This window comes from Lissotriton vulgaris, chromosome 8 (assembly GCF_964263255.1).
Source record: "Lissotriton vulgaris chromosome 8, aLisVul1.2, whole genome shotgun sequence".
Lineage (NCBI taxonomy): Eukaryota > Metazoa > Chordata > Amphibia > Caudata > Salamandridae > Lissotriton > Lissotriton vulgaris.
Window position 1 is genome coordinate 399,891,109 of NC_141696.1, and position 27,332 is coordinate 399,918,440.

Sequence of the window (27,332 nt, forward strand, 5' to 3'; positions counted from 1 at the left end):
TCTAAAAAAAGCTGGACTGTAAGCCAATACAGGAAATGGTTGAAATGTATTTGCCAGAAATTTTAAACACAGCTACATATGGGGCAACAATATGGGGGACAGCAGACATTAAGGAACTCCAACATATGGAAGATAAGTTTGTGAAAAGGATTCAGTTGGTTCCAGGAGGATGTTCAAATGTTATTTCTCACAAAGAGCTAGATCTCCCATATATTAGTGACACCATTAAAAGGGCCCCTCTATTACTGTGGTTATCGATTTGAAAAAGGAACATGGTGCACTTAAATCAACAGTTTTTAAAAGATATTATGTACCTAGACCATGCCTTTAAAATGCCCTTGCTATTATATGTCAGACAGACTTTTATTTATTTGGGTTTAGCTGACCTTTATGGTACGCCCCCTCTTTGTGAAAGTATTCCATAAACAAAATTGAAAGAAATATTTATGGCCAAATGTACAAAGGATAGATGGGAAAGGTGTAAAGGAAAAAGTATAATAATGGAATTCATAGACCTAACTCTGTGCAGTATGGTTCCCTTTCATACCTTGCCTTTGTAGAGAACTCTCGCTGGTGTTACTTTTTGACAAGATTTTGTTTTAATGATTTGCCTTTAATGTTGGGATATCCGTCAAATTTATTTTCAACAAGCCTCCTTCCCCTGTGTTCATGTGATGAAAAGTCAACTCAATCAATTTCACATATTTTGTTCTACTGATCTTTTTATATAGTGGAGAGGAAGAAGTTTATTTTCTTATTTTTGAAGAAATGTAGCTTGCAACATTCTTCTGTGACATTATTAGCTCCGCAACAGCTAGAAACCCCATATGTATGCTTTGTGACTGCTTCATTTTTATTGGCGGGCACGAAAACTGAAGGGGCTTCATACTTACTAACAAGCTGACCCTGGAGATGTATTTTACATTGTAAGACAAATAAATAATGATGACTGCTTATTTTTAGCTTTTCATCAAATTTGGGGGTAATTACCTCATAGTCAGGGGCTGTACATAGACACAGAGTAGAATAATATAAACTATTTTATTTTTATCTATTACTGGAGAAGTCCAGACTAGACAGGTCTTGTACTTGATGAAAACTGTTTTAAATGTTGTGCTAGCATAGTGCGGTTTTAATTAATTGTCATAAATTGATATATATATATTTTTAATGTCAAATTTATTATGAATACAGTGCAGGTTAAATATGAATATATATAATTGTATTTTAGTAAATATTGTTTATATGAAAACCTATGTGGATAGACTGCATTTAAACTCAATTTATAACAAAATTTATTTGTGAAAAATTTAATTTGTTCTTTTATGTAATTTTATGCATTTTATGAGAAGTAAAGTTTGCATTGATTGATTGATGTATGAACATGTGTACATATGAAGGGGATACAAATGTACTGGTGACTAAGAGCCAGTGAAATTTAAATTGTTTATGTAATAATAACTCTCCATTTAATTTGTCTTCCCCTTAAAAGCATTCTGAAGCATAATGTTGTTCACAATTCCAATTTTGAGCTGACAAGTAATTATTTCTAAGAGTCAAATACCTCAGTGCTTCAGTTGTTCACCTCCGTGACTCAGTCCCAGCCTGGCCACGATATCTGACTGAGCACTGCTAATTGTCAGGCGCTGCTATCAGCAGCCAAATAATCTGATGTCACATGAACACAGCCTTCCTTTAACTTTATAATGAAAATATTACCCTGTGTTCATTTGAAAATTAACTCAAGGCTGTGAGCTACTCTGAAGGTGTCTGGGAGCTACTGGTAGCTCCCAACGACTGGTTGGAGCCACCTGATCTAAACTGAGTGATTTGTGGGATTATACACATAGCAAATATCATTTTAAATTGGTATGTAACAAATTTATACAAATGTACAGTTATAAATAAGATATAATGGGCCCGATTCACAGAATGAACTTAAGACTCAATCCTAAACTTACTACTATTTTGGTATTCACAGAATACACTTATTCCTTTTAGTATTCACAGAAGTTAGGATTTTGTCTTAAGTTTGTCTTAGAACAGACTTAAGACAGACTTAAGACAAAATCCTAACTTCTGTGAATACTAAAAGTAGTAAGTGCATTCTGTGAATATCTAAATAGTAGTAAGTTTAGGATGGAGTTTTAAGTTCATTCTGTGAATCGGGCCCAATGTGCTTTCCATTTTTAGATGATGTGAAATATATACATTTCGCATGAAAATCATACATATACATAGATATATCTAAAAAAAACACAAAATAATATGTAGGGTAAAAACACACACAACACATACTAATATTGTAGTTTCTCTAATCATAAAGTCCTTAGAATTTCACACCATCATTGTTTTATGTAATGTTAAAAAAGAAAAATGCTACCACTTTAATCACTACACTTCACTCAGGAACTCAAAGGGGCTGTATTAAACAAAACAGTTAGACAGATTAACAAATGCATTTTGAACATGTACCTGTTCCTCTGTCTGTCAGTTGTTCTTTTTGCATTTGTCTCCCCGAGTGGGACGGGTACGCCCAGACGTGGGTCCCATGCTCTCCATGCCGCTGAAATCAAGCTATCCTGGCTGATGAGGGGTGAAACCCCTAACCAGTCCTAGGATGCTTGTTTCCAGTCCAGGGTGACCTGGCCTGGTAGTTCAGGCTGGACACTTCCCATTGGGTGCAGGGTCAAGACTGATTTGCATATGGCTGTGTTCAAATAGAAAGGCATGGGGAGCAAAAAAGACAGATGGATTTAGGCCCAGATCTCTGTACGGGGGTGAATGTATGACATTGTTCTGCATTCTGTCCATAAATTGTTCTTTTTGCATGAGGCAGAATATCTAGCCACAGCTGATGAAATAATTAAATAATATTTTGCCAATTGAATATTATTTTTTTATTTTACCCCTACTTCCGTGGTGGAAAGGTGTGGAGCTGGAAATGTACAAAGGGCACTGAGTATTGGTGTTATGCATAGTGTGTTATGTCTAAGAAATATTTGACAGACCAATCTTTTTCAAATTTATTAAGATACTAGAAGATGGGTTTTTGGTATTTGTATTTTTTGTCATGGTGTGTTTACATTTTTTACATTTACATGTCTAATGGAAGGAAAAAATGAATAAATACGGAAAAGAACTACAACACCAGTCTTTGGCTGTGTTAATTTTGCTTTTAATAAATGAAACCAAAGAAACTAAAACCAGATGAAAACGAAAAAGCAAACAAAAATAAAAAACTCAGTCATGGATAATGAAACCATTATTGAAGAGGTAAAATTGTTTGAAGTCCAATGTCCAAAATAAAACTGGTATCAGAAAGGTAAATGTATCCAGAAAATAGTCCACAGAGTAAATGGTAGTCACACACTGGAGGAAATTAGGTTCTATGTCTCCTGTTGGTGGTGGTCTCGCCATGCACTCCTGGTGGTCTGGATAAATGTGTGTTTCTAAGCGGGCTGATGAAGCTACAGTTGTAGGGTCTGAGGTGGGTGCAGGTGTTGCCTCTTGTGAAAGGGCGTCCCTTTCTTTGGCTCGGGCAGATGTAGTTGGCTCAAATGTTGTTGGATCACTGAAAGGAGAAGATTGTTCACATTTCGGTGTAAAGGTCATGCAGCACCCCAGACAGGGAGCTCAAATTGGAGTACAGATTCTCCATCTGTACATTGTGCTCTCTCTGCAACTGCTTCATCTCCTGGAGCTATGTAAGGACCTGGCCCATTTTGTCTTGAGACTGTTGGAGGGATCCCAAGACTTAGGTGATGGCGGCCTGGGTGACAGTGAACCCACTGTCCTCAATATGCTGACCCAAAGATTCACTTACACAAACCCTACCCCCGTACCCTGTGCCCTTGACCCAGTGTGCCCCATTCCACTGGCTCCCAGGTGAACTGGAGGTAGTGGAGATGTTGCTTTAAGAGCAACCAGGACTGGTGGGGTACAAGATCGGTGTGATGTTCGTTTGGACACAGGAAGTGGAGGTATCCAAAGGCAGAGGTGTTGAAACAGCTGGAGTGGGAGGTGTAGACATGGGCTGGGTGAGACTCATTAGAGCCGTCTGCCCAGGCTGATCCTCTTCTGGACTTTCAGGAGTGGAGTCCTCCCTGGAGACTTGATCCTGGGCTAGAGGGGAGGTTTCTTCAGTGACAGATGTTTTACCATGTCCTTTGGCTATTGGACCTATTATGAATGTCAAAAAATTAATACATTGTAAAAGTGTGGATTACACATCCAATATTATTTAATTAAAAAATATAGCAACCTAAAAGGAAAAGGAGTTCAACGTCATGAGCAAACCTTTCAGTGGTATTGTAATTAACTACACAAACAGTTTAAATTTAAGATAAGAGTATTTCAAATAAACAGGTTAAGATGTCCTGAAATAAAAAAAAGTAACTATACATGAAATGTACCAACCATTCAACACAACAAAGCAGAGAGGAGAAATGTGAAATGAACCATTCCAAGGGCTAGCAGGCTAAAAAACAGAGATACACACAGCTTGAAGGGTGTTTAACATCAAATTTGTTTGAAGTGAAGTACTCTCCTTGTACTGTATCAGTGACTGCAATAGTAATAGTAAATTTTAACACACACAGTCTAACGCTTTCCCTACTGTTGTACAGACTGGAGTGGCAATAGAACATTTTGTGTCCCACAGGTTAAAATGGCGTGATCGCTAAAAGATGTAAGTTGGGCATCAGCGTGGATACAGCTCTCATTAAGGGAGTTTGACATCAGGATAACATCTATGATTGTTTCATGGTCAAATCGTCGGAAGGTTATTAGTAGGGAGTCAGAAATGCGGGAATGTTTGTTCACAATCGCCATATCCCTAAGCGAGAGTGTATGATTAAGACTATTACCATATGTACTATGAGAAAAGTGATATAAAAGGGTTACCAATGAGGTCTGTCAAACCACATACTTTCTCTAGGTTGTGTTTGCAGGGGTGGATGTTAAAATCTCCGAGCCAGATGACATGTATGGGTTACTTTATCCTTTGTAATTTTAAAATGAGATCCAGTTCCTTATTTATCTCATCTACGGCCAGGTGCATATTATGCCCAAAATTGTTGTTGTAAAAATGTATCAAGAGTCAAGAGCCTTGTTTGGCCAGCTCAAGAATAAGAATATGGAAGAATGGACTATTTTCTACAAACCTTTTTATTTCCGGGGTCAACGTGTTTGGAATCAGTGTTAGCAGCACCCCCTTTACCCTCCCTGATGTCGATGATACTGCCCTTGATTGAAAGGAGCGGTAGCCATTTACAAAAATGGGATCCATTGCCCATGTTTTCTGGAGGGAGATTATATCGCAATCCTGCCAGATTTTTACCCATTGATCATCACCGACTTTGTTAGCTATACCGCAACACATTCCAGGATGCTAGTAGCAATAAGTATATATTTTGTATACTATTTAATATATTTCATTGATATCATATTACTGTTATACGTTAATGTATTTAATATTTAATATTTTTAACTATGTATATCTTAAAAAACAATATTTGTGTATATATTTTTCGAAATTGGTGTAAAATAGTATCTTTTTCGATATTTTGGTCATTTACATTATAAGTATTTTGTCAGGGGTCCCTTCTATTCAGCATACAAATGTGCATACCTTCAAATTTTTAGATCAACAAAGTTTGATTTGTGACACTGATGACATCAGTTCAATTACATGCCAAGAAACAAACATACAAAATTCAACACAATTTTCAAAAGTGAACATTACATAGAGATTGATTAATAATTGATACTTTACCATATGTGAAAATATGATAGAAAAGAAAATGGGCAAATTATATTGCAATAATATTTTCACAAAACAGAAACAAGGCATCATGGTAGTTTTAGTTATTTCAATGAAACATTCACAACATTTGCAAAATTGTACAATGAACATACCTAGTGATAATCTGCAGTAAAAAGATAACATACATTATCTATATGAAACTCATATATGGTTTATGGTATATGGTATTTGGTTTTTGGTGTATAAACACTTATAATCCCTATGACATCAGGTGAAATGCAATGGAGATTGTATCCTGTTATCCTAAATACCAGACAATATATTCAAACAAGCACGCCAAACAAGATGCTACTGATATATTTAGGTGTCTGTGTACAGAACAAATATGCTGAAGACATTAGCAACAGCTAACTTCAAAGCAAACAGGACATTTAGGTTTTAGTGAATCATTGAAAAGTATAGCTTACCAATCTCCACCCCACCAGGGATTCCTGTCAAACCTTCAGGGAGAATCAGGAAGTAGGATCTGCAAGACCTTCTCCTCCCGGGAAAGAGTTGTACTGGGAGGCTGGGAAAACCACCACCAGTCCTCTGGGCATCCAGGTGACACTTGGAGGCCCGGGAATGCACTCTCCGCCACAGGTTGTTCCACCTCGTCCTAATTTCCTCCTGTGAGTGCAGGTTCTTTGCTTCAGTATTCACTCTGTCAACTACTCTGGCCCACATTTGCCTTTTATAAGATATGGTTGTATTTTGGACTTAGCCTTCACACAAGTTTGGCTCTACTCCTCTCATTTCATACACCATGACTGACAACACACCCTCTGTAAAATGGGGATTTCTCCTAACTGTCATTATAATGCAATTAAATTAAATGAATTAGTGAGCCCACAAGTAAAATAAAAATAAAATGTAAAATGCACAAGATACAGAGAGAGCAAAAGAAAAACACATAAATACCCTGACAGAACTTATCCTGGAAAATATTGTGCTTTGCTGAAATGGCAAAGGATCATGGTATGAAATGGAGTGTGTTTTATAGTGTGTATGCAGGTGCAAACAATTAAGGAAAATACATCAGGTGTGTGATGTTATCAGCCAGAGGAATAGTCCAATGTTGAATCACTACATTGGCAACCCATTGCAAGAAAACCGCCAGCACAACTGTGAAATCCAAAAAGGCTTGGCTCTTGTTTTTTTTGTTAGGACTTCCCGATCCTTTTGGAGAGTTAAAAAAGCCACTGCAAGCTTCATGCCCATAGACAGTGAACCAGGGGAAAGCTTGATTGGCATCTGTTTGGGCTACCATGAGATTTGTGCACTTGGTTTCAGATTCACTGTACTAGTCAAAGGATCAGCATAGTACCTTGATGCATGCAAAGAGTTTGCTCTCCCTAGCTGCAATTCACATATCTCAGGAGCCACAATGGGATCCACCAACCCAGCACCATGTCCGACAAACACCACAGTCCAATATTGATATTTTTTGTCAATATATATATGAGCATAGGGGTAAGTGATTAGTCACTGGGCCTCCTTTAATTTTGGGATCTTAAATGTTTTGGCCACAATTACAGGGAGGCAGAGACTTGGGTCCTGTGTCCTGTAATTGTCAAAGCCAGAATTTTCCTAACGTTGGGGAGAGCCTATTAGAGAACTTGAATTCCACAGACCAAACTTCCGCTTTGCAGACCCTACACTGACAATAATAGCAGTTCACTCTTTCAATCAGATTTGAGTATTTTTTAACTTTCAGCTAAAAAAGGTCAGGAAAACTGGGTTCATAGACTTCTGTGGACAAATAGTCCAGCAATCAGTATAATTCAACCCCTAGGTGCCTAACAAATATGATTTAAATGTGTTAAAAACTACTGAACGTAATTATACCAAAGCATGCAAAGGCCCTTCTGCGTGGAAAGTTCCACTATCATGTCAGGTTTGGTGTAAGCAAAGAATCATATTGCAATTAAAAAGGAAGTGTCATTTTATCCTCTTATTTTTTGGACCCTGATTGACTGATCATCTTAAATATTGGCATGCTGATCTAAAAGTTGATAACATTTTATTTTTTGAATTTTTGGGGATTTCCTGTATACTGTTTATATTAAATAATAGTGGCACTCACAAAAGACTGGAAATTGGAAATCCTTTAATATTTCATATCATGAACACCTCATTAAAATGGCCATCGTGTTTTGATAATACATGGTCTTCTACTAGATTATGACATAATTTCCTTTTCCATTCGTGAAATTAGTCCTTTCTCACATTGTCTTAACAACAAGACCATCATCAATGCTTTCCCACAATGTCCAAAAACAGCCAACATTTGTTTTCAAATCTCCCAATCTAATATTCCTACTTTCTTCATATTTCTATTGAATGTAATTTGCAAAATGTGATTCACATTGGTATACAGTAATCCAGCATCAAATATTCATTATTTTGGGGACTATAGTGACAATATCATAAATAGTGAGCAACATTTTATATTATTTTCATATAATAATTGTCATCATCATTATTGATCCATAAATTATACAATTCTACATGAATGTATCAACCTGGCACTTGTTCTGAGAAGCACAAACTCAGTTTCCTAATTTTCTATAAAAAAGCCTCCTTGTTAAGTTCTTACATTAATGATCCAGTACAATAGAATATTGTATATTTCTAAAAAACATGATAACACTAATTTCATTCATTTTTAATTTATTATTCCACTTTTTGCATTATGGGTTGTTGTGAGACATCAACCTTACATGTATTTGTGATTGAGTCAGTGCTCTATGGAGGTGAACATGAAAGTCTGCATCCAAATTATGACCCCAATGGGTTGTGATTAACTTATATATGGAATTTACTCTTAAGCTTTTGATTAAATTTACCACTTTGGCTATTCACAAAATAAAGTCCAAAGTTACTCAAACCTGCATGCTTACACATCTCCACCCGCTCATAAAGAGGGTGGAGCCAAATTTAGAAGTGTAAGTTACTACTGCCAAAATAGAAACCCTAATAAGTACAGCATCTAGCTTGGCCAACCATCGATACTGCAACATGCTCCCACAAAAAATAAACAGGGTAGGGACTTAAAATAAAACTCAATAAAAAATATAATCTAACATTAAAAAATCTACAAATAGTACATATGTATTATATAATTGTAATACAAACTATTTTAACAATCTTTTTTCAATTGAAAAGGTAATGTAACATAAATATTTTAATAACATATAATTAAAAATACTTTTAATGAATTCTACACATTACTTTTATTGATTATTAATGTGTGATAAAAAATTAGTTTAGGTGGAAAATAAATTCTTATTTTCTGGAAAAAAAATATATTTTAATATAATTAATTATGGATTTATTTCAAAATTAAGATAAAAGTTTGGTAACAATTTTTTATGTTGTTCTACATTTAAAATAAATATATAACATCAATTCAAATTATTATTAAATATTAAATATTTTTTATATTTTATTATAAAGTTTTATATATTTTTTAATGTTCCTATACTTCACCATAGAGAGACCTCTGCTTGAAATGTGGAGTCTGCCTGTGGTAAAGTATAGGTAAAAGTAAAAAAAAATGTGAAGCAAGGCCCATGGGGGAATATGGCGGGAAGCTAGGAAGCCGGTCACGAGCGGCTCCCCACTAACCTCTGCATTATGGACTCCTGCTGACGATTGTGGTGATCGAAGGCATTTTGCCCATACAGTTTCACTCTGCGGTGACAGTGTGTTCTCCAGAGTGCCCCGCTCTCACTCTCACTCTTGACCCGCTCTGTGTACTCTGTGGAGTTGACGATTGAGCGGTTTGGCATTCCTCCTGCTGCCTCCCTCGGCTGTCTGTCGGGGGTTGTCGAGGGATTGGGCATGATAGAGGGGTAGTGAGGAGCGCATAGGGAGCACTGCTATGAGTGCTTCTCAGATGGAAGATTCTGGACCAACGATCTTGGGGGCGTTTTCAGCTCCGCCTGCTCAGCGCACTCAGCTTGAGAGACACAAAAGCCTGGTAGGAAGGGGAGACGAGACAAGGGGGGACAGCCGCCTTCACATTACGGGGAAAATTCTCCTCTCTTGTTTGTTCAATCTTGTGCCTCTCTCTGTCGACTTTGGTTTCCTTTTTTTCCCCCTACTGGATGTGTTGCGAGCTAGTCTTTGCACTGCTCAGGGGTGCCAGAGCACTCGGTGAGACACGCCGAGCCCGGTCTCGTGTCTTTCAGCTGACCCCTTGTCATTGGGTCAGATCTGGTAGAGCTAGAACAAGCTGTACACACTGCTCCTTAGTGAGAACCCAGGTTAGTGATGGGTTTCAGACCTGGGTGTTTTCTCTTCCTCCCGGGGACCAGGTTAGATGCTCCTTAGAGATCTGCTCTCATAAAGAAGTGAGCCAGCTAAAGGGAGATATGTCAAGGCATGGTTCTGCCTCCAGGTCTATGGAGCTAGGTTCTTTGCATAGTGAGGGAGGAATACAACATAAAAGATTACCTGTCCTCTCTACTAATCTTAACACGGGTAGCGAGACTTTACTTGGTAAAAGGTATAAACCAAGATCTACTACATTCCTCGGGAGAGAGATTTCTGCCCAAAAAGATACCCAGTCCAGCCAGCCGCCAGGGGTCTCACTAAATAAACATTAACATAAACACAGGAAGCTGCCAGTTAAAATAGGGAAAGCTAGCCCTATGGGAGAAAGAAAAAAAACATACTTCCTTAGCACCTGTGAGGGTGACTCCCTCACTCAGATCCTATTTCAAACTCAACATACAGGGAGATATGGAAACCATAAAGCAGGGCACACCTATGCCAGGGGATTTTCCGTTACTTAATCCTGCAATCCCTCTGTCAAATGGATTCTCTCCCCTGAGGGATTCAGCTATAGCAACTGAGGGAAGGGGTCAGCAGGGAGGAGAAATGATAAACGATCAATCCCAAGAGGGTCCCCCTGCTGCAGCACCCATGGTAGCCCAAGGCTCGGACCCAATACAAGGGATGCTGTGTCAGTTGTATTTAGAGATCAAGGAGCGCTTTGTCACCCCAGAAATAAATCAAAAGAAGATCAAAGATACCTGTTCCAGCTTAGAGGAGAATTTGTCTGTGCTAGTGCATCGCATGGAGGATCTAGAGAACAATGTGGGGGAGCTGAAGCTAGATGTGAAGGGTAACACTCAGGAAGTGGCTATGTTGAAGGAAAAGGAAATTAATCTTTTGGAAAGGCTGGAGAGACTTGGAAATAATTCCAGGAGGAACAGTATCAGGATTTTGTCTTGAAAGAAGGACTGGAAGGGGACAATATTAATACTTATATCATACAGATCCTGACTAAAGCTTTCCCACATATTGCCTCTGCTGGGAAACTGAGATCTAACGGGTGCATAGGGATCCATTTAAATTAAATCCGGGACAGAAGAAGCCTAGGAAAATCCTAATATACATTCATTCATACATCCTTGTGATGTGGGCCAAGAAGATACACAATTTCAGATCTCCTGAGGAAGTAGATAGCTTACTGGCACTTAATAAACCCCCAGCTAGATGAGGCTGTACTTAAAAACACTTTTTGAGGGAGTTCAGCTTTCGCTGATAATGTTTTTTTTTAGAGGTTGATGGGTTTTGGCTCATAGTGGCAAATTTAATTGCCAATGAATGGTCAGGCAGGGTACCCCTGGGTGGGGCAGGTGGCGAGGGGAGATGTACACACGTGCAGGTGGGGAGCATTGGGAAAAAAGCAAAAAAAACCTGTGACAGCATGTGACTTAATAGCCTGTGGATCTAATGGTGGGTGGAAACACAACAATGATGGGGGGTAGCACCAGCTCCGGGGTGGGGAGGTCCCTTGAAAATCTTTGTTGGAATGTGAATGGCCTGAGAGTAAAGAGAAGACAATATCTTAAGGATAGTTCAGCTAGTATTCTCATGCTTCAATAAACCCACCTTCTACACCTAGAGGGTATGGCCGTTTTCGGTAAACAAAGATGGGTAATAAGATGGTTGTTTCTGATCAACAATGTTGCTCGAAGGGGGTGGCCATAGTCTTTAAAATAGATACAGGAGTGGAGCTTGTTAAGGCTCAGGCAGATGATAGAGGATGTTGGGTAGTAGCTGAGGTGAGGAGCCATGGCGCTAAATTTATGCTATCTAATTACTATGGTCCCAATGAGGATGATATTATTCCTCTTAATAATCTCTGTTTGACTTTGGCAGATTTTGAACCCCTCTTAATATTAGGTGGAGACTTTAATGTGCTTTTAAATAATAAGCTAGATAGATCCTCTCCTAGCCCACTTGTCTGCAATATTAAAAAATCTTAACCTTTGTGATGTTCAGCGAAAAAAATGGGTGATGCCCGGGAATACTCTTTTTACAGCAAGAAAAACAACCATTTCTCCAGAAGTGATTATTTCGTTATTGAACTTCCAGAATTAGGAAAAGTTAGGTCAATAGATTATTTGCCATCCATATCTCTGATCCTGGGGCTATAGCTTTACAATTAGAACTCCCCTCAGAGCTCATTTTGATGAGATGGACCCTGAATAGGAGACTTCTCCTACAACCTTTCATCCCTTATATGATAAGGAGGGAACCATCCACCTTTTTTCAGTATAACCTGTATTCGGTCCCCCTATATTTAGCCCAGGACGCTTTTAAGGCCTGGTTGAGAGTGATTTTAAGGGGCGCTGCTGCGGGCTATGCAAGATCTGAAAAAAGGGAGATGGCCGATGTGGAAAAGGAGTTAGCTGTGACTGAGGCAGCTTTAAAATAGGGGCAGGTTCATGGGGCAGAGAAAGAAAGTCTACTGGGGAATGTTGAAGACCTCCAGCTGAAGTATAGAAATAAAACAGAGGAGATCATGCTTCAGAAGTGGGAGGTAAGCAAAATTTGGAATTTTGACCATGGTGATACCTGTGGCAAAATTCTCGCTATGAAGGGCAGAGTAGATAGATCAAATAACTATATTAGCCAGATCAAGGTGGGTAGTTTAATTATGGAGGATAAAGAAGATATTGAGCAGGCCTTTATAAAAAAATTCAAGGTCTATTTCGTGAGGATCTTTTGGTTGGGGAAGATGCTATTGAGCAGTGGCTTGGGAGGAAACTGCTCTCAAACCTGAATCTGGATAGCCAAGAAATGCTCACCCAAGATATAACAGGGAGTGAGATTCTGTCAGTATTAAATAAAGCTAAGAAAGGGAAAGCTTCAGGAGCGGAATCATCGTATTTTAATGACTGATGAAATTATTCCGGTCAGGTTGAAACTCTTTAATGAAATCCTTAGAGGCACTTTCCCCTTACCTGATTCATGGAGTGAGGCTGTGATCACGCTGATTTTGAAGCCTGGGAAGGATCCTACCCTGTGTCAATCTTACCGGGCTATTTCACTACTAAATTGTGACTGTAAGGTATTCCCTGGGATATTGAGACCCCGGCTTAGTAAGACTGTGGGGTCAATACTTCACGAAGATCAGAAGGGCTTCCTTTTGGACAGGCAGATGTTGGATTTAGTTTACACCTTGATTGGCTCAATCGATCTGGCATTCGCACAGGGCGCCCCTCTTGCAATTATCACGGTCGATGCAGCAAAAGCCTTCGACCGAGTCAACTGGTACCACCTGAATAGAGCCATGAAGGCTTTGTAGACACCTTTACGGAGGTTCTGAAGAAAATATATAAAGCCCGTCGGGCTCAGATCTTGGTCATGGCAGCCTCACTCTGGCGGTTACAATAGAGCGTGGTACAAGCCTGGGATGCCCGCTGTCTCCCATTCTTTTTGATTTGTATATTGAGCCTCTTGCCCAGAGTTTGAGACAGAATGAGAAGATAACCCCCTTTGTAGCAAATGGGTTTATGAGGAAGTTGGCATTGTATGCTGATGATTTGATTCTATTATCATCAAACGTTAACTGCACTCTATCTGAGCTCCTTATGGAAGTTCAGGCTTTTGGGAAACTGTCCGGCTATGAAGTTAATAATGAAAAAAAGAAATTATTTTCTTGAACATTGCAGCACAAGGGGTGAGGTTGTCCAAGGAGCAAAGACACCTTGGTGTAATAATAACTCAGGATGTTAAAGATATCCCAAAAATAAACCTGATGAAAGTCTCTAAGGAGGTGGAAGATCTTTTGAAAAGGTGGCAGAATATCCCCTTATCTCACTACAGGCATGTAGATTTGATTAAAATGGGTGTTCTCCCTAAGTTTGCCTACCTTTTTAATAATAGCCCTCTGTAATTTGACAAGCGTGAGATACTTAAAATACTGGGTGAGATCGCCTCCTTCATCTGGACAAGCAAAGTGATTAGGTTATCCTGGAAAAAACTAAGGTGCAAACTTTCACACGGTGGCATGAACATGCCGGATCTTCAGTTGTACTGCTGGGTGTACCATTTAAAGAGCTGTAGGATGCTACTTCTTAGGCCAGATAGCTCTTTGATCAGTAACATTTTTAAAGCTATGGTGCTGGATTTAGGTGAGGTAGGCGTCATGCACAAAATTGGCACTCCTACATTTTTCTTTAAAGTCCAGCTGAATACTCTGTATGCGGCGGCCAAGTTATGGTTGGACTGGTGGATCTGCTTGGGACTGTCCTATTACAGTGAATGGGCCCCCGTGTGGGACTCCCCAGGAACACTAGGATGTCTTTTAGATGCTCTGGTCCAGCCACTGAAAGATGCAGGTGTTACATACTGGAAGGACATTGTGGATGGCAACAAGTGTTGTCCCTGGAATTTCTGGAGGAATCTCACTAGTGGAGCTCTCTCCAGATATACCTTTCACCAAATAACATATTGGTGTAAGAGCCAACACTAGCCTTCCCCTGAGGACAGTTCCATGGAAGATGAGCTTAAGGATTCGGTGCCAAAAAAGAAGGAAGATGCACAGTGGAATAATCATCTCCTTCCAGCTGCTGATAGGAAACTGGAACAGCCACACATGGTCTGGGAGATCTACTTGACGAGCGAGGAGCTGAAAAATCGATGGCAAGTATCTATAGACACACTTTACTCATTGATTAAATCTGCTGCATTAAGAGGAAAAAGGGGTATGAGTGCCTTCAAGGGAATTCAAGTTGTGCTATAATTGAAATGAGATGAAAGCAACGGGCATCAAAGCAGACGTCTGCTTTGATGCCCGTTGCTTTCATCTCGCTCTACACCAAGACACTAGAGAACTCGCTCTGACTGTTTGCAGCGACAAAGAAATCTCCACATTGATTTGGTGATTCCTTGAGATTACGATCTAAAACCAGCTTCATAACGGATGAAGACCTCACCTTCATCTCTGTTCGGTGATTAAATTGCCCCCTTTTCTATCGAGTGGCAACTCCATTTTCAATTATAGCACAACTTGATCTGATCCTCGCTATAACAGAAAATATACCCCGACCCTCTATCTACATCACATTGAAGTGACGATTTGAACAATAAATAGGAGCATCTCCATTACTCTGTGTCACAAAACCTTTTGGCTGAGCCCCCTTCTCTCCATCTTTAAACTTGCAGCGTTCCAATTGAGATTACAGTTGGTCTTATACAGTACGTAATTGACATCAGTCCTGAGGATGGTCTCGAAAAGTGTTTTCTAGGAGACCGAAACGTCGACATTCACCTTATCCCTGTTTTGTCTTATTATTTCTGACCTGGGATAGTTGGTTTTTAGGTCCTGCTGTGTTACTTCTCAAATTTATTTTTTCTTGTACCTGCAGCCCTAATTATTTAAATGGTTTTCATCTGTATATGACACTTTTTACCACTTGATTTGTTTTGATAAAGTCTATTTTTATAAATACACCTTTGTGCTTGTTGTTTATATGTTGTTTATGTGCTAATACCCTGTTTAAGTCATTTCCAAAAATTTTAGTCTTTGTTGTGTGATGTATTAATTACATAGAGGTATTATTAATCTTTCCCTTCAAATTAATTTAAAATCATCAAACACTATTCAAACAAATTCCCTTGAAGGCACTCATACCCCTTTATCTAATTACCCAAGCCCTCAAGGGTATTTTCGGTCGCTCACTTCCTTCTGAGCATTAAGAGGAAACCACTTTTTTACGATCAACGGAATACACAGGTCCCCACTCAAACTTTCCAAAATAAAGGGTAATGAATTAGCAAGATGTAAGAGATATAAGAGATGCGGTCCCCAGAAGGCAGACACTATTCATGTGTTTGCTTGTTGCCCCGGAATTCAAGAGTTCTGAGGTAATGTGGGTAAGGCTATGTCCGACGCGCTGGGCATTGAGAGTGAGGTAAGCCCCTCCCTTATTTTGTTTGGCATTGTATTGGGCCCTAAAGGGACATCAAGCCTTACAGGGATGCAGAATAAACTGGTGTTTTAATTTGTTCTTAAGGCAAGCAGGGAGATCTGTAAGTTATGGCTTCAGGCGGTACCCCCAACATGGAGAGCCTGGTGGAACTCAGTAAGATACTATAGGGATTTAGATCAATAGGTTAATATACATAGAGAAAAAAAAGTTCTAGGGTCATTTGGGTATTTGTTACTTCACTTAGATCCTGACTAGATTTTCTGATAATGTCCCATGATTATACCTCTTGGTCAGCTCAAGTTGTGTGGTGTTGGTGGCTCTCACAAGTACATCAGCTGAGACTGAACTCCCAAGTTAGGAGCAACAGGGGTGGATTAGACCGAGAGGTTGTTTTTGCTATGGATGTCGTATGAAGACAAAAAAAATAAAGTAAAACCTTTAATTGACTAAAAATGGCAATTGTTTGTATTTAAAATATAAATTGACAATAATTTCTTGCTTGCTGTGGATGGCAATGTGCTAATAATATAACTAGAAGCTCTGCTAGGAAAACAGACATTTGAAGTAAGTTGATTCAGAGTATTGTATGGCACTCCATTAAAAGAAGCTGCTCTCCACTTAAACGTGGGATCTGCCCAAAATTCCCTGTCTTGCGGGGATTCTGCTCATGCACAGAACTATGCACAGGAAACCAGGACCTCAGTGAATTGTGGTGTACCAAAAACCTCACCTCAGTACCCAGAAACTCTATCTGAATAGCATCAGTGTCTCATTAGCTCTCCGTCCTATAGCGAAGCTACCAATGATTAGACAACCCAGAACATGCGACTTAGGGTACTCTCAGGAATGGTGGGAATCATGAACACTCTTTCGCTTTTATTCTCCTACCAGTCCACAACTTTAGTAATGAGAGAAACGGAAATGTTTAAAATGTTTACTTTTTAACAACGTGCTCTAAGATGCAGGATTTTGGCTAACGTAAGCAGGCATATGATTACAAATAAAGCAATCAGCATTGTTACAATTCCATAAAACACAAAGAGAGAAATCATGTTATAATGATAGTAAAAACAGGTCATATAGGGCCAGATGTAGGTAGCCCTTTACCGATCGGAATCGGCCGAAAATACAGATTTTCGACCGTTTCCGATCGGTAAAGGGATATTGAGATGTAGGGGCACATTTTCGGTAATTTTACCGAATCGGTATCATTACCGAATCGGTAAATTTACCGATTCGGTAATATGTACCGAATCGGTAAAATAATTACCGATTCGGTAATATTTACCGATTCGGTAGAATTACCGAAAATGCAATGAAGGTAGGCAATGTACCTTCTGCACATGGCTTACAGAATCGGTATTTTACCATGGAATACAAATCCATGGTATAATACCGATTCCGGTGTGCATGCACATGTGTGCATGCACACCTATGTCATGTGACAGGCAGACCTGCCCTTAGGACAGGTATGCCTGCCACATGGCACCTGTGCCTGTTTTGGGGGTGCCAGAGGGTGTCAAAGTGACACCCCCTGCACCCTTGTGAATTCTTTAATTACCGATTCGGTAAATACCGATTCGGTAATGCCTAATCATTCCTATGGGCTTCAAAGCCCATAGGAATGAATGGGCATTACCGATTCGGTATTTACCGAATCGGTAATTAAAGAATTGTTAAGGATTCGGTAACGAATCCAGATGTTGGGACCTACATACCATTTACCGATTTTGAAATACCGAATCGGTAGGATTCGGTATTTCAAAATCGGTAAATGGGATTTACCTACATCGGGCCCATAGCACCTTGTGAACCACCCTCCCCTGCTAGGTACTAGGTTTTATAATAACAGAAGGTCTCTTAGGCTTGAATGGGGAATCCCACACCTCCAAGATCAGCAGAGGTGAATCACATCTCAGGATCAGCAAAGCTCTTTGTCACTGAAAATAGTTTTTTCCAAGTGTCCTAATCATGCATGCAGTGTAATATTAAAGACACTAGAATTTCAGTTGGTTGCAGCTGTGTGTGTGTTGTGTCTAGAGCATGGGAGGATCAACCTGAATAACAGCATACATTGTTATTATGCCCTTGAAGACATCTGCAAGCAGTGTACAGACTAAGGTTGCAGTGTGAGTCTAAGGATGTGAAAATCAGACCATTCTCATGCGAGGAAAATGAAGCAGTTTAACTTACAACAACAGTTACATGTAGTGTCATGTGCACAAGCTGCAAAGTGGCGAAATGGTGTTTAAACTTCTAATAGGCTTATGCTAGCATAGCAATGTGTGCAAGCAGGGCCCTGTCTTCACTACACCTGGTTCCTTTTTGTATAATTTGTGCAGCATTCTAAGTATGGAAAGATAATGTCTTGCCATATACTAGGTGCTCCCTTGTGTCTACACAAAGCTATACCTTTCTGATGAGTTCTAACTATAGCAAAACACGTGTCAGGGGCTGCTTTTGTTCATTCCAGGTTGGCTCGGATGGTATTTTACCAATCCAAAGCATTACAATTGTAACTGGAGTGGTAAAAGTTTTTTGTCATTTTTTCATAATGGTCTGGATGGCTTTGTGCTAACCTATGCGTAAAGACTTTGCTGTAGAAATGGCAAAACGTTTTGTCACTTTCTAGCTGGACGTGGCTGGCACTGTGAAAATCCTATGCTTAGAAAATCTGCTAAAAAACAGACAGCAAGCAGATTTAAAGTGTTGTGGTGTTGTAGAGTGCTTCACTCAGAGTTCCATGCTTCCTTTGTTTGTATAATTTAAACATCAGTCGAAGCTTGAAAGGGTATTGGGAATTTTATATGTGTGTGTGAGGGGGTGTGTGTGTGTGTGTGTGTGTGGGTGTGTGCATGTGTGTGTGTGTTTGTGTTACTATCCTTGTGGGGACTTGGGTATGATAACACACTCACGCTGTGGGGACTTGATTGCACTGTGGGGACTTTACTCTATTCTCCAAACACTCATGAGCCAAATTCTGACCCCTATAGGTTGCAAATAATGCCATCGGATGGCTTCACTGATTGCATTCCACCGAGAGCCAGCAACCTGGTGAGTTCCAAACATGGCACACATCTGAACATAATGCTCTACCAAGCAGGCCATTGGATGACATTTGGATTCAAGGAGAGTCTACTGCAAGTCTGCCCCATGCTGCACAAAATGGCACTCAACCAATCACTCATTCTGTTAGACAAACAAAACCATGCATGCACGTAAACTCATGCAAGGAACACTCACACAACAGCTAAATCACGTCTATTCTCAAACAAAGGCTAATCTCAAGTGTGTGACACTAACCCAGGATTCTTAGCCTACAAATAAACAAGAAGAAATGAAAACGCTTTTGCAGGAATTCTAGGTGACGATGGGTCCACAAGGATTCTCCAGACTATGGTTACTATATATACACCATCAAAGTGCCTCCGTCCACACACCACTGGGAACCACAGCTCCCTCGCTAGGTCTAACCACTAGACATATATAGGGTTAAGAGGGGAGACAAGAGTAAGTTCCAATAACCAATAGATGCTGTGCCCAATAGAAACAGAAACTGTGAGCGGATGTAAGAGGGGAAGTGCTGGAGCCAGTGCACAATACAGAATACACTGAGGAGGCCGAAGAGCTGCCAACAGCATCCTCATTCGAATTACAAAAACCCTCAGACTTATTTGCCTATGAAGGCACAAAGGCGGCTAGGACACTATCACCATCGGATTGGTTTTTAACTTCAGTAATATAAATCAAGCAATTCAACAATGTTAGATTTCCGCATCAGGGGGTTTGTCGATCGGAATTGTAGAAGATAAAATTAACTTCTCAAGATCACGCATTTAAGATTTTTGTTTTATGATATTGAAGAAATATATGATTAACTAAGATGAGGCAATTAAGGCTTACATGCATTTTGTAGTTCTGAAGAATCAGCATTGTTGTGAAACGTGTTGGCTGTGTTATTTGAATAAAGAACAATCAATTGAACTGGTTGTTGGAGAAGCGTCTTTCTCAGATCTTGAGAACACTTTTTATATGCTCTTCACAATGTTTGTTTCTCTGACCTCTGTCAGTATTCCAATGGCTGTGTCTCATGTAACTTTAACTGCCCAATGTCAGTGGCTCACAGTATTGGGGGCTTTGTGCTAGTGGCATAAAAGGACTTCCCATTGTACATGCTGGTGTGCCACTGTCAATATTGCTTGCTCTGTGTTCCTGAGTCAATGCATACCTTCCAGTGCTCTTTTGTGAGTGCCCCAGTGTCAGCATCTCTGTGTCAGTGCACTCCCCATCAGATTTCATGTGCATGGCTGATGCCTGAATGTGTGTCTCTCCTGGTAGTTTCCTGTATCGGTTTTGATGCGCTAGTGCCAGCGACCTAGTTTCAGTTCATCCATGCTCGTGCCCAGTATTGTGTCACTTCCTTGTGAGAGTACCCATGTGTTGTATCATACATCATGCCTCAGTGTCCCATTGCTAGTGCCCTTGTGGCAATGTCTCCGCATTAGTGTCTGTGACCTTGCCAGTTTTTCTAGGTCAAGGTCTCAATGCCAGTGCTATTACATATGTTCAGTGTCACTCTGTTTGTTTACCCCTGTTGGTGTTCCATTATCAATGTTACTAACTCTATTTCCCTATTTACCCATTGTCAGGACCCTCGTGTGAGTGTCCCAGCTTCAAATGTCTCTATGTCAGCACTTTGTGTGTAATTTTCCATGTGCCCGTGCCAGTGGCAGCACCCAATGTCAGTGTCTCTGTGAGAGTGCCCCCCTGTCCCAGTATTTGTGTTCCCAGGAAGTGTCCTTGTGGTAGTAACCCTTGGAACTGCTGCGGCGCCCATTGTCCATATCAGTGGCCTAGTATCCATATCGATGGCTGTGCCCCATGTCAGTTTCCTCTTTCAATGTCCCAACTTCAGTGGCCCATAGATGCAACCACAGGGCAGTACCCAAGTGTTATGCCCCTACAGTCAGTATCCGAGTGTTCGTGTCCCTATGACATTTCACTGCCCTGTTGAAGCATCCAAACATTAGTATTTTAGTGTGAGTAAACAAGTCCCACTTCTTGCTCTCCCAGTGTCACTGCCCCTTGCCATTGTCACACAAACAATGTTTGCGCTCCTGTCAGCATTCCGGTGTCACTGTCTCCAAGTCAATATCCCCATGTAAGTGTTTGTGTCCCAGTAACTGTGCCCTTGTATCAATGCTGTAATGGGGTGGCTTGTGTTGTGCCACTGCGTAAGTGTTCCAGCATCGGTGTTGGTGCTCCTGTGCCAGTCAATGTAGTGTCAGTGTTTGTGACCTAAGTTAATGGCCCAGTTTTCCTTTTCCCATGTCACAATGGGCCATGTCAGTGCTGGTGTCCCTATGTAAGTGTTCTAGTGTTCGTGCCCCAGTGGCAGCATACCAGTGTCAGTGTTTTCATGTCAATGTCTCTGTCAATACCCCTGTCAGGAATCATATGTCACTCCACTAGTTTCTCTCCCCCCAGCGAGTGGCCCTAAGTCATGTTAATATATTGTTATTGTGTCCTTGTGCCAATACCCTTGTGTGCTAGCATTCCTGAGTCAGAGTTCAAATGAAACTCTCCCATGTCAGTGTCCCTGCATTAGTGCCTGTGCCCAACCCCAGTGCTCCAGTGTCACCTTTCGCATGTCAGAATTGGTGCTCGTGTTTTAGTCTCCCTTGCGTCAGTGCCCTACTGTCCGTGTTGATTTGCCTGCATCACTATACTAGTGACAGTGACTATTTTCAATTTCACCAGTGTCTCTTTGTTACTGTCGTAGTGTCAGGTGTCATTCTACTTTTATTTCCATGCCAATATACCCATGTCAAAGTTGTTGGTCATGTGTCAGTGACCTCAGAGACATTGTTGGTGCACCCTTGTCAGGCATCCTATTTCATTGTTGGTATTGTACTGTCAGGTTTCTGGTATCATTGTTAGGCACCAATGTCACTGTGCCAGCCTTACATTCCCACACGAGGTACCATTACTTTCTTACAAACTGCTTATTCCATCACAAGTCCTGTTTGAAACACTAAGGAGATGGATGAACCCTGGAGGGTGAGGATAAAATGAGAGTTCAACTGACCGAAAAAGATTTACAGGGGGCGAGGATTTTAGGAAGGATTGTTTGAAAATATGTTTTGAAATAATGAGGAAGAAGTCTTAGTAAATCTTCCCAATATTTTTCCTAGAAAAGAGAGGGGGGGAACCACTTAATGAAAGGGAGAGTTAACAAGCAAAACATGTATTTCACTCATACATACTTTACAGTGACTCATGCTGCATTACGATTACCCTCTATATCACACTAATATTTGTAGATAACCATACAGGAGCATTTCACTTGCCATCTGTATGAAAAGGAAAGGGTTTTAAGATTGCTTTAAAATGTTCAGCAGGTCTTTAATATTGCCTTGCATGCTGAACATATTCTGAGGTAAAGGAGGTGGTAATAATTCAAGTTTTTGTTTGAAAATGATCTCTTGGCCTTGACCTGTGAGCACTTCCAGCTGCAAGTTCCATTTTGGGTTTGTGGACAGCATTATGAATGATCTACGGACCCCTCCACTCCCTCCTGTGGTGGCAGCCCTGTTAGTTCACAAACTTCCTTTTCTTGAACTTGGGTTCATGGACAGTTGGACAACCCAAATATAAACATGAATGAATCTAATTGGACAAAGGACCTTTATCATACATCATCTACTTTGGGTTTGTAGCTGCTCACAAGAGAAATATTTGTCTTGTGGGTGCTTTTACAGGATGCGAATATTCTGAAAAACAAAGGGAAAGCCCATATAAGGGTGGCAGCCTGGTCACATTCTGGCACTCAAGGCATAATTGGGGACCACTAAAAAACCCACTAACCATTAAAAAATAACAAAATAAAATCCTGTATAGGGCTTGGATTTTGACCCCGCATAGAGTTCGTAAACCCTGCCACTCAAGAATATCTATAAACATGTCCCGAAGCTCACAAACCCAGTACAGATTTCACAAATTATGAACCTCTTGGATCTATGCTGGTTCTCCTGCTATAGTTTATAGACTTTGTACTCAGTTTGTGAACTATGAAAACTCATGGGTCCATACTGGGTCCATGCATAGTTTATTGACTCTGTGTCAGGTGTGCGATTGGAGAACTTTGAAGCTGGGTATCAATTCTCAAGCCACTTTCCACAAACTATGCAGAGTTTGAAAACTATACTCACAAATTAGGTGTGGAATGAGTCAGCACACTTGATTTTAAGTTTAATAGAAAAACGACATTGTGCACAAACTGGCCTCAGGTATATGCCTCTGGAAACCCCAAAGTTTAGAAATTGAGATAAATTAATTGTATGGTGTCCATAAACATGGAGTATAGTTTGCAAACCCTGACAGACATGGACTCCCAGGAACTCTGAAATAAGTTTGCACATTCTGAAGTTCATGGACCCTTGTTGGGTGCCCTTCTGTAGTTCACAGACTCGGTACAGAGTATGAAAATTAAGAAACTCATGGATACATGTTTAGTCGTTTACCAAAGTCTGTGAATCTACACAGAGCATGAGGATTATATTTACTAATTGAGTGTGCCACCAGACTTGATTTTAAGTATGTGAACTGAAGACAAATTTAGGCACCATTTATGACACATAAAAGCACTCTATCTTTATTAAATTTGTAGTTTAGGAATGGGATATGATCAGACTGTGTTTTAGGAGATGTGATAAAACTAGGACTATGGTAAATGGAGCCATCCGCAATGTTATCCAAAGCAAGTCCAAATATATATGGTTGGTGCTATGTGTATCAACCAGGTATGCAGACCTAGCTAAGAATAATGTATCTTGCAATGTCCATTCAAATTGCATTATTAAAACAAAACATTGCTAAGGTGTGAATAAAATTCATCTTGGACATGTAGTGATGTTAAGTTTGTGACCTTTACAGTATTTTTCTCATATTTTTCTTGCTCAGAAGTAAAAACATCCCCAACACATGTTTTACGTCTGGGGCACAGTTCATTTGGGCTTTGTTTAGCAGGTGCATTGTGGGAGATTGATTGCTAACATTTTGAAAATGTGTTACATTTGCCTTGAATCCTAACTCCAGGCCCCTGGCATACGGAGAAATGAAGACAGGACACCCTATAAAGACTGATGACTTCTAGTATCATACATTTTAGCAGGTTAGGAGAATTCTGACATTTTCATTGGCTGAAACCTCACATATCCTTCCACATCAACATGTGGCATATCCACAATGTTGTAAAAAGCAGCATACATGTACAGTTCACAAGACAGGCACTGCTTCTGTGATGACTGAACAATGGCTGACACGGTGGAACAGCTTTTTGCTAGAACATCAACAGCTTCCTGATCAAAAGAAGTGATTTGTAGAAGTAGGATTGTGAAGCTTGAGAAGCACACTAAGGATTACGGGGCATATTACCAAGCAATAGCGATAATTATCGCTATTGCTTGGTTGGAGACAAAAATTTACCGCTGAGCTGCGGCGATTTTTACCGCAAATAAACCTTGGTATTACCAAGGTTTATCGCAAATGCGATAAAAATCGCTGCAATGCATGAATATCGCTGAAAAGTCAGCAATATTCATGCATTACCGAGCTAATGCTCTTAGCCATGTTATCCACCTCCCATTGGATAACATGGCTAAGAACTGCTCAGGGCAGGTGTTAGCTTTTGGAGATATTCACGCTTACCACGAATATCTCCAAAAGTTGGTAATGGGAGATAGCGATGTTAGCGACTGTTTCCAGTCGCTAACATCTTGGCACGCCCACTTTGCATGTCATTAGTGATAAATATCACTGACATGCAAAGTGGGGCCCAAGATGGTCGCTATCTCCTAATAGCTGTCGCTAACTGGTGTTAGCGACTGCTAGGTAATAGGGAGATCATTTTATCTCTGCTTTCTTGGCTTTTAAAGCCAAAAAAGCGGAGATAAACCCCCTTGATAATATGCCCCTACATTCTTTAGGAGTTCTTCAATTATCTCCCAGAAGAAAAAAAAAACTGATTGGAGAGGTATCAACTGTAAGTAAGCTCTGTGATCATAAATTAAAGAGGAGGCAGAGAAGTCTCTGCTGTTGTGCCTCCATAACTGCGACATTTTTAGCTCAAGTCAACGCATGAAAGAAGAGGAGTACATAAAGTTTCAGTGGGTACAGGTCAGCAAACCGAAATCACCACACAGTAGGAAGAAAGAACGAAAATGTACATGTGCAGCAATAAACAGAAGGAGATTAATCCATATCTTAAAATCTTCACCATTACAGCATCAAGTGCAAATCAAAAGTGTGGTGCAGAGGCTAGTACCCAAGAACAGAGATGAGACTCTGGAAGACATGTGCAAAAAGTCCCAGCAGTAAAATATTTACATTTTATAAGTGGTCATAAGCCATCATAGTTCAACCAGATTTCAGTAAATACTCAATCTCCCCCCCCTCCCAAATAAAACTCATAAATCAAAAATCTGTTTTGAAAGCACCCAATAAACTCAAAAAAAGAGCATATATAATAACTCATAAGTCAAATGCTAGGCCCTACTTCTATTCCACACAACACCTATTTATAGACTATGTACAGCAAAGTTAGCTGTATGCAGGAGTTACGTACCGGTCCTGGCCTGCTGCGTAAATTACAACTAAAATTTGCTAACCGATTCACGGGTGACACCGGTCAACTTAGTTCAATGCATCAGTGCTGAATGTGAAAGACAGGTATTTGTAACCCCGCACAACCCTATCCAATATATTGTTGAAATAGAATTATTGCTTTTGGGTTACAAACAATCCCTTCAAAGGGAGCAGTGGTACCATGGTAACAGAAATAATCTATTTTGTTATTCACAATGTCAAACACACAATGCACTACAAAGAATAGATACTTTAACTAAAAGTGTTACTATGACAGAAATAACCTTTTTCTTAGTACATCTAACACAACTACACAGGATATCATAAAAACAACAAGAAGGCAAGTTGTGACTAATTAAAATAAAATTAACATTTCTAACATGGTTTAAATGTCATCTCAAACCTCACACCATAAAACCTACTTCTATGTGCTAAACTGAGAGAGTAAAGAGAGCAATGAAACTTGCTGTTTAGAGTTTTTTAGGGAGAGGTGATCCACTGCATATATCTTGTTGACAACTAAAACTGTTGTTATCAGCAGAGATATGAGTTGTTTTCCCTGCGAAGGATGCACATGTGCTGCAGCAGCAGATTTCATCCAGGACTTGGCTTTTTCAGCAATAAGCAAGATGTTGCATCTTTGAAGTGTGCGGCAGTTGGTGAGACCATATTCAGACAGAATCTCAGGCAATAATCTGGGTAAAGGACCTCTCATCTAAATTGCCAAAAGGCAGTCCTTATACATCAGAGATTGGAATTTCTGACATACAAGCTGACATACAAACTGGGCAGGGCAGCCCTCTGACGTCCAGGATCTAACATGGGTAAGCGCAAAACAACGTGCTATAATGACCTGCCTAAGACCAAAGCTAAAATTCCCCATAGTTGTGCCTCAATAATGTCCTACCTAATGAGTGCTGTTGGGGCAATTACTTCAGAGATACATAATGTAGAAGCACAACTGGGAATGGGTGGCGAGACTGCCAATGCCAATTCTTTACCATTGTTAGTCACCAGCACATCAGGGATGGACATTGCTAGGGATGCTACAGATAACTTGGTAGGGGATCATGGTTCCACTCAAGGGATAGTTACCATGTTGCCCCCACTCTCGGGACTTTCACTGGAGACTGTCAACACACCTTCAACCTCCTTAATTGCTCGGCCCCTGACCGCAATAAGGACAAAAAGAAATAAAAGCGCTAAGGGTATCAAGGAAGGTCCCATTAAAAAAGCTTTTGCTCCCCCGGTGGTGCCTGGTACTCAATTGAATCCCACAAAGAGCCCTCCCACTCCCTCTGGAGCTACATCCATGGACACTCCTATGGACATAATTTTGACCCATATTGACACTCTATTTGAAACACTGAGACTGGAATTTATTAATTGTATGAAATATGGGGTGGATGGAATCATGAAGAAATTGTCTAATTTTGAGAATAAATGGGTGGGTGGAGCAGGTGGGGCATCTACGAATGTTACAAAAGGGAGTGAACATGATAATGGCAAAAGCGGCCAGCATCAAGCAGCCAGCAGGATTAGTAACCTAAATAGTACTACAAATGTGGGTATCAGGTGCGTTACAAGTGTAGCTTGTCCTAGAATTCCTGGTCCTGACCCCCGGAGGAATGTCGATCATCCTC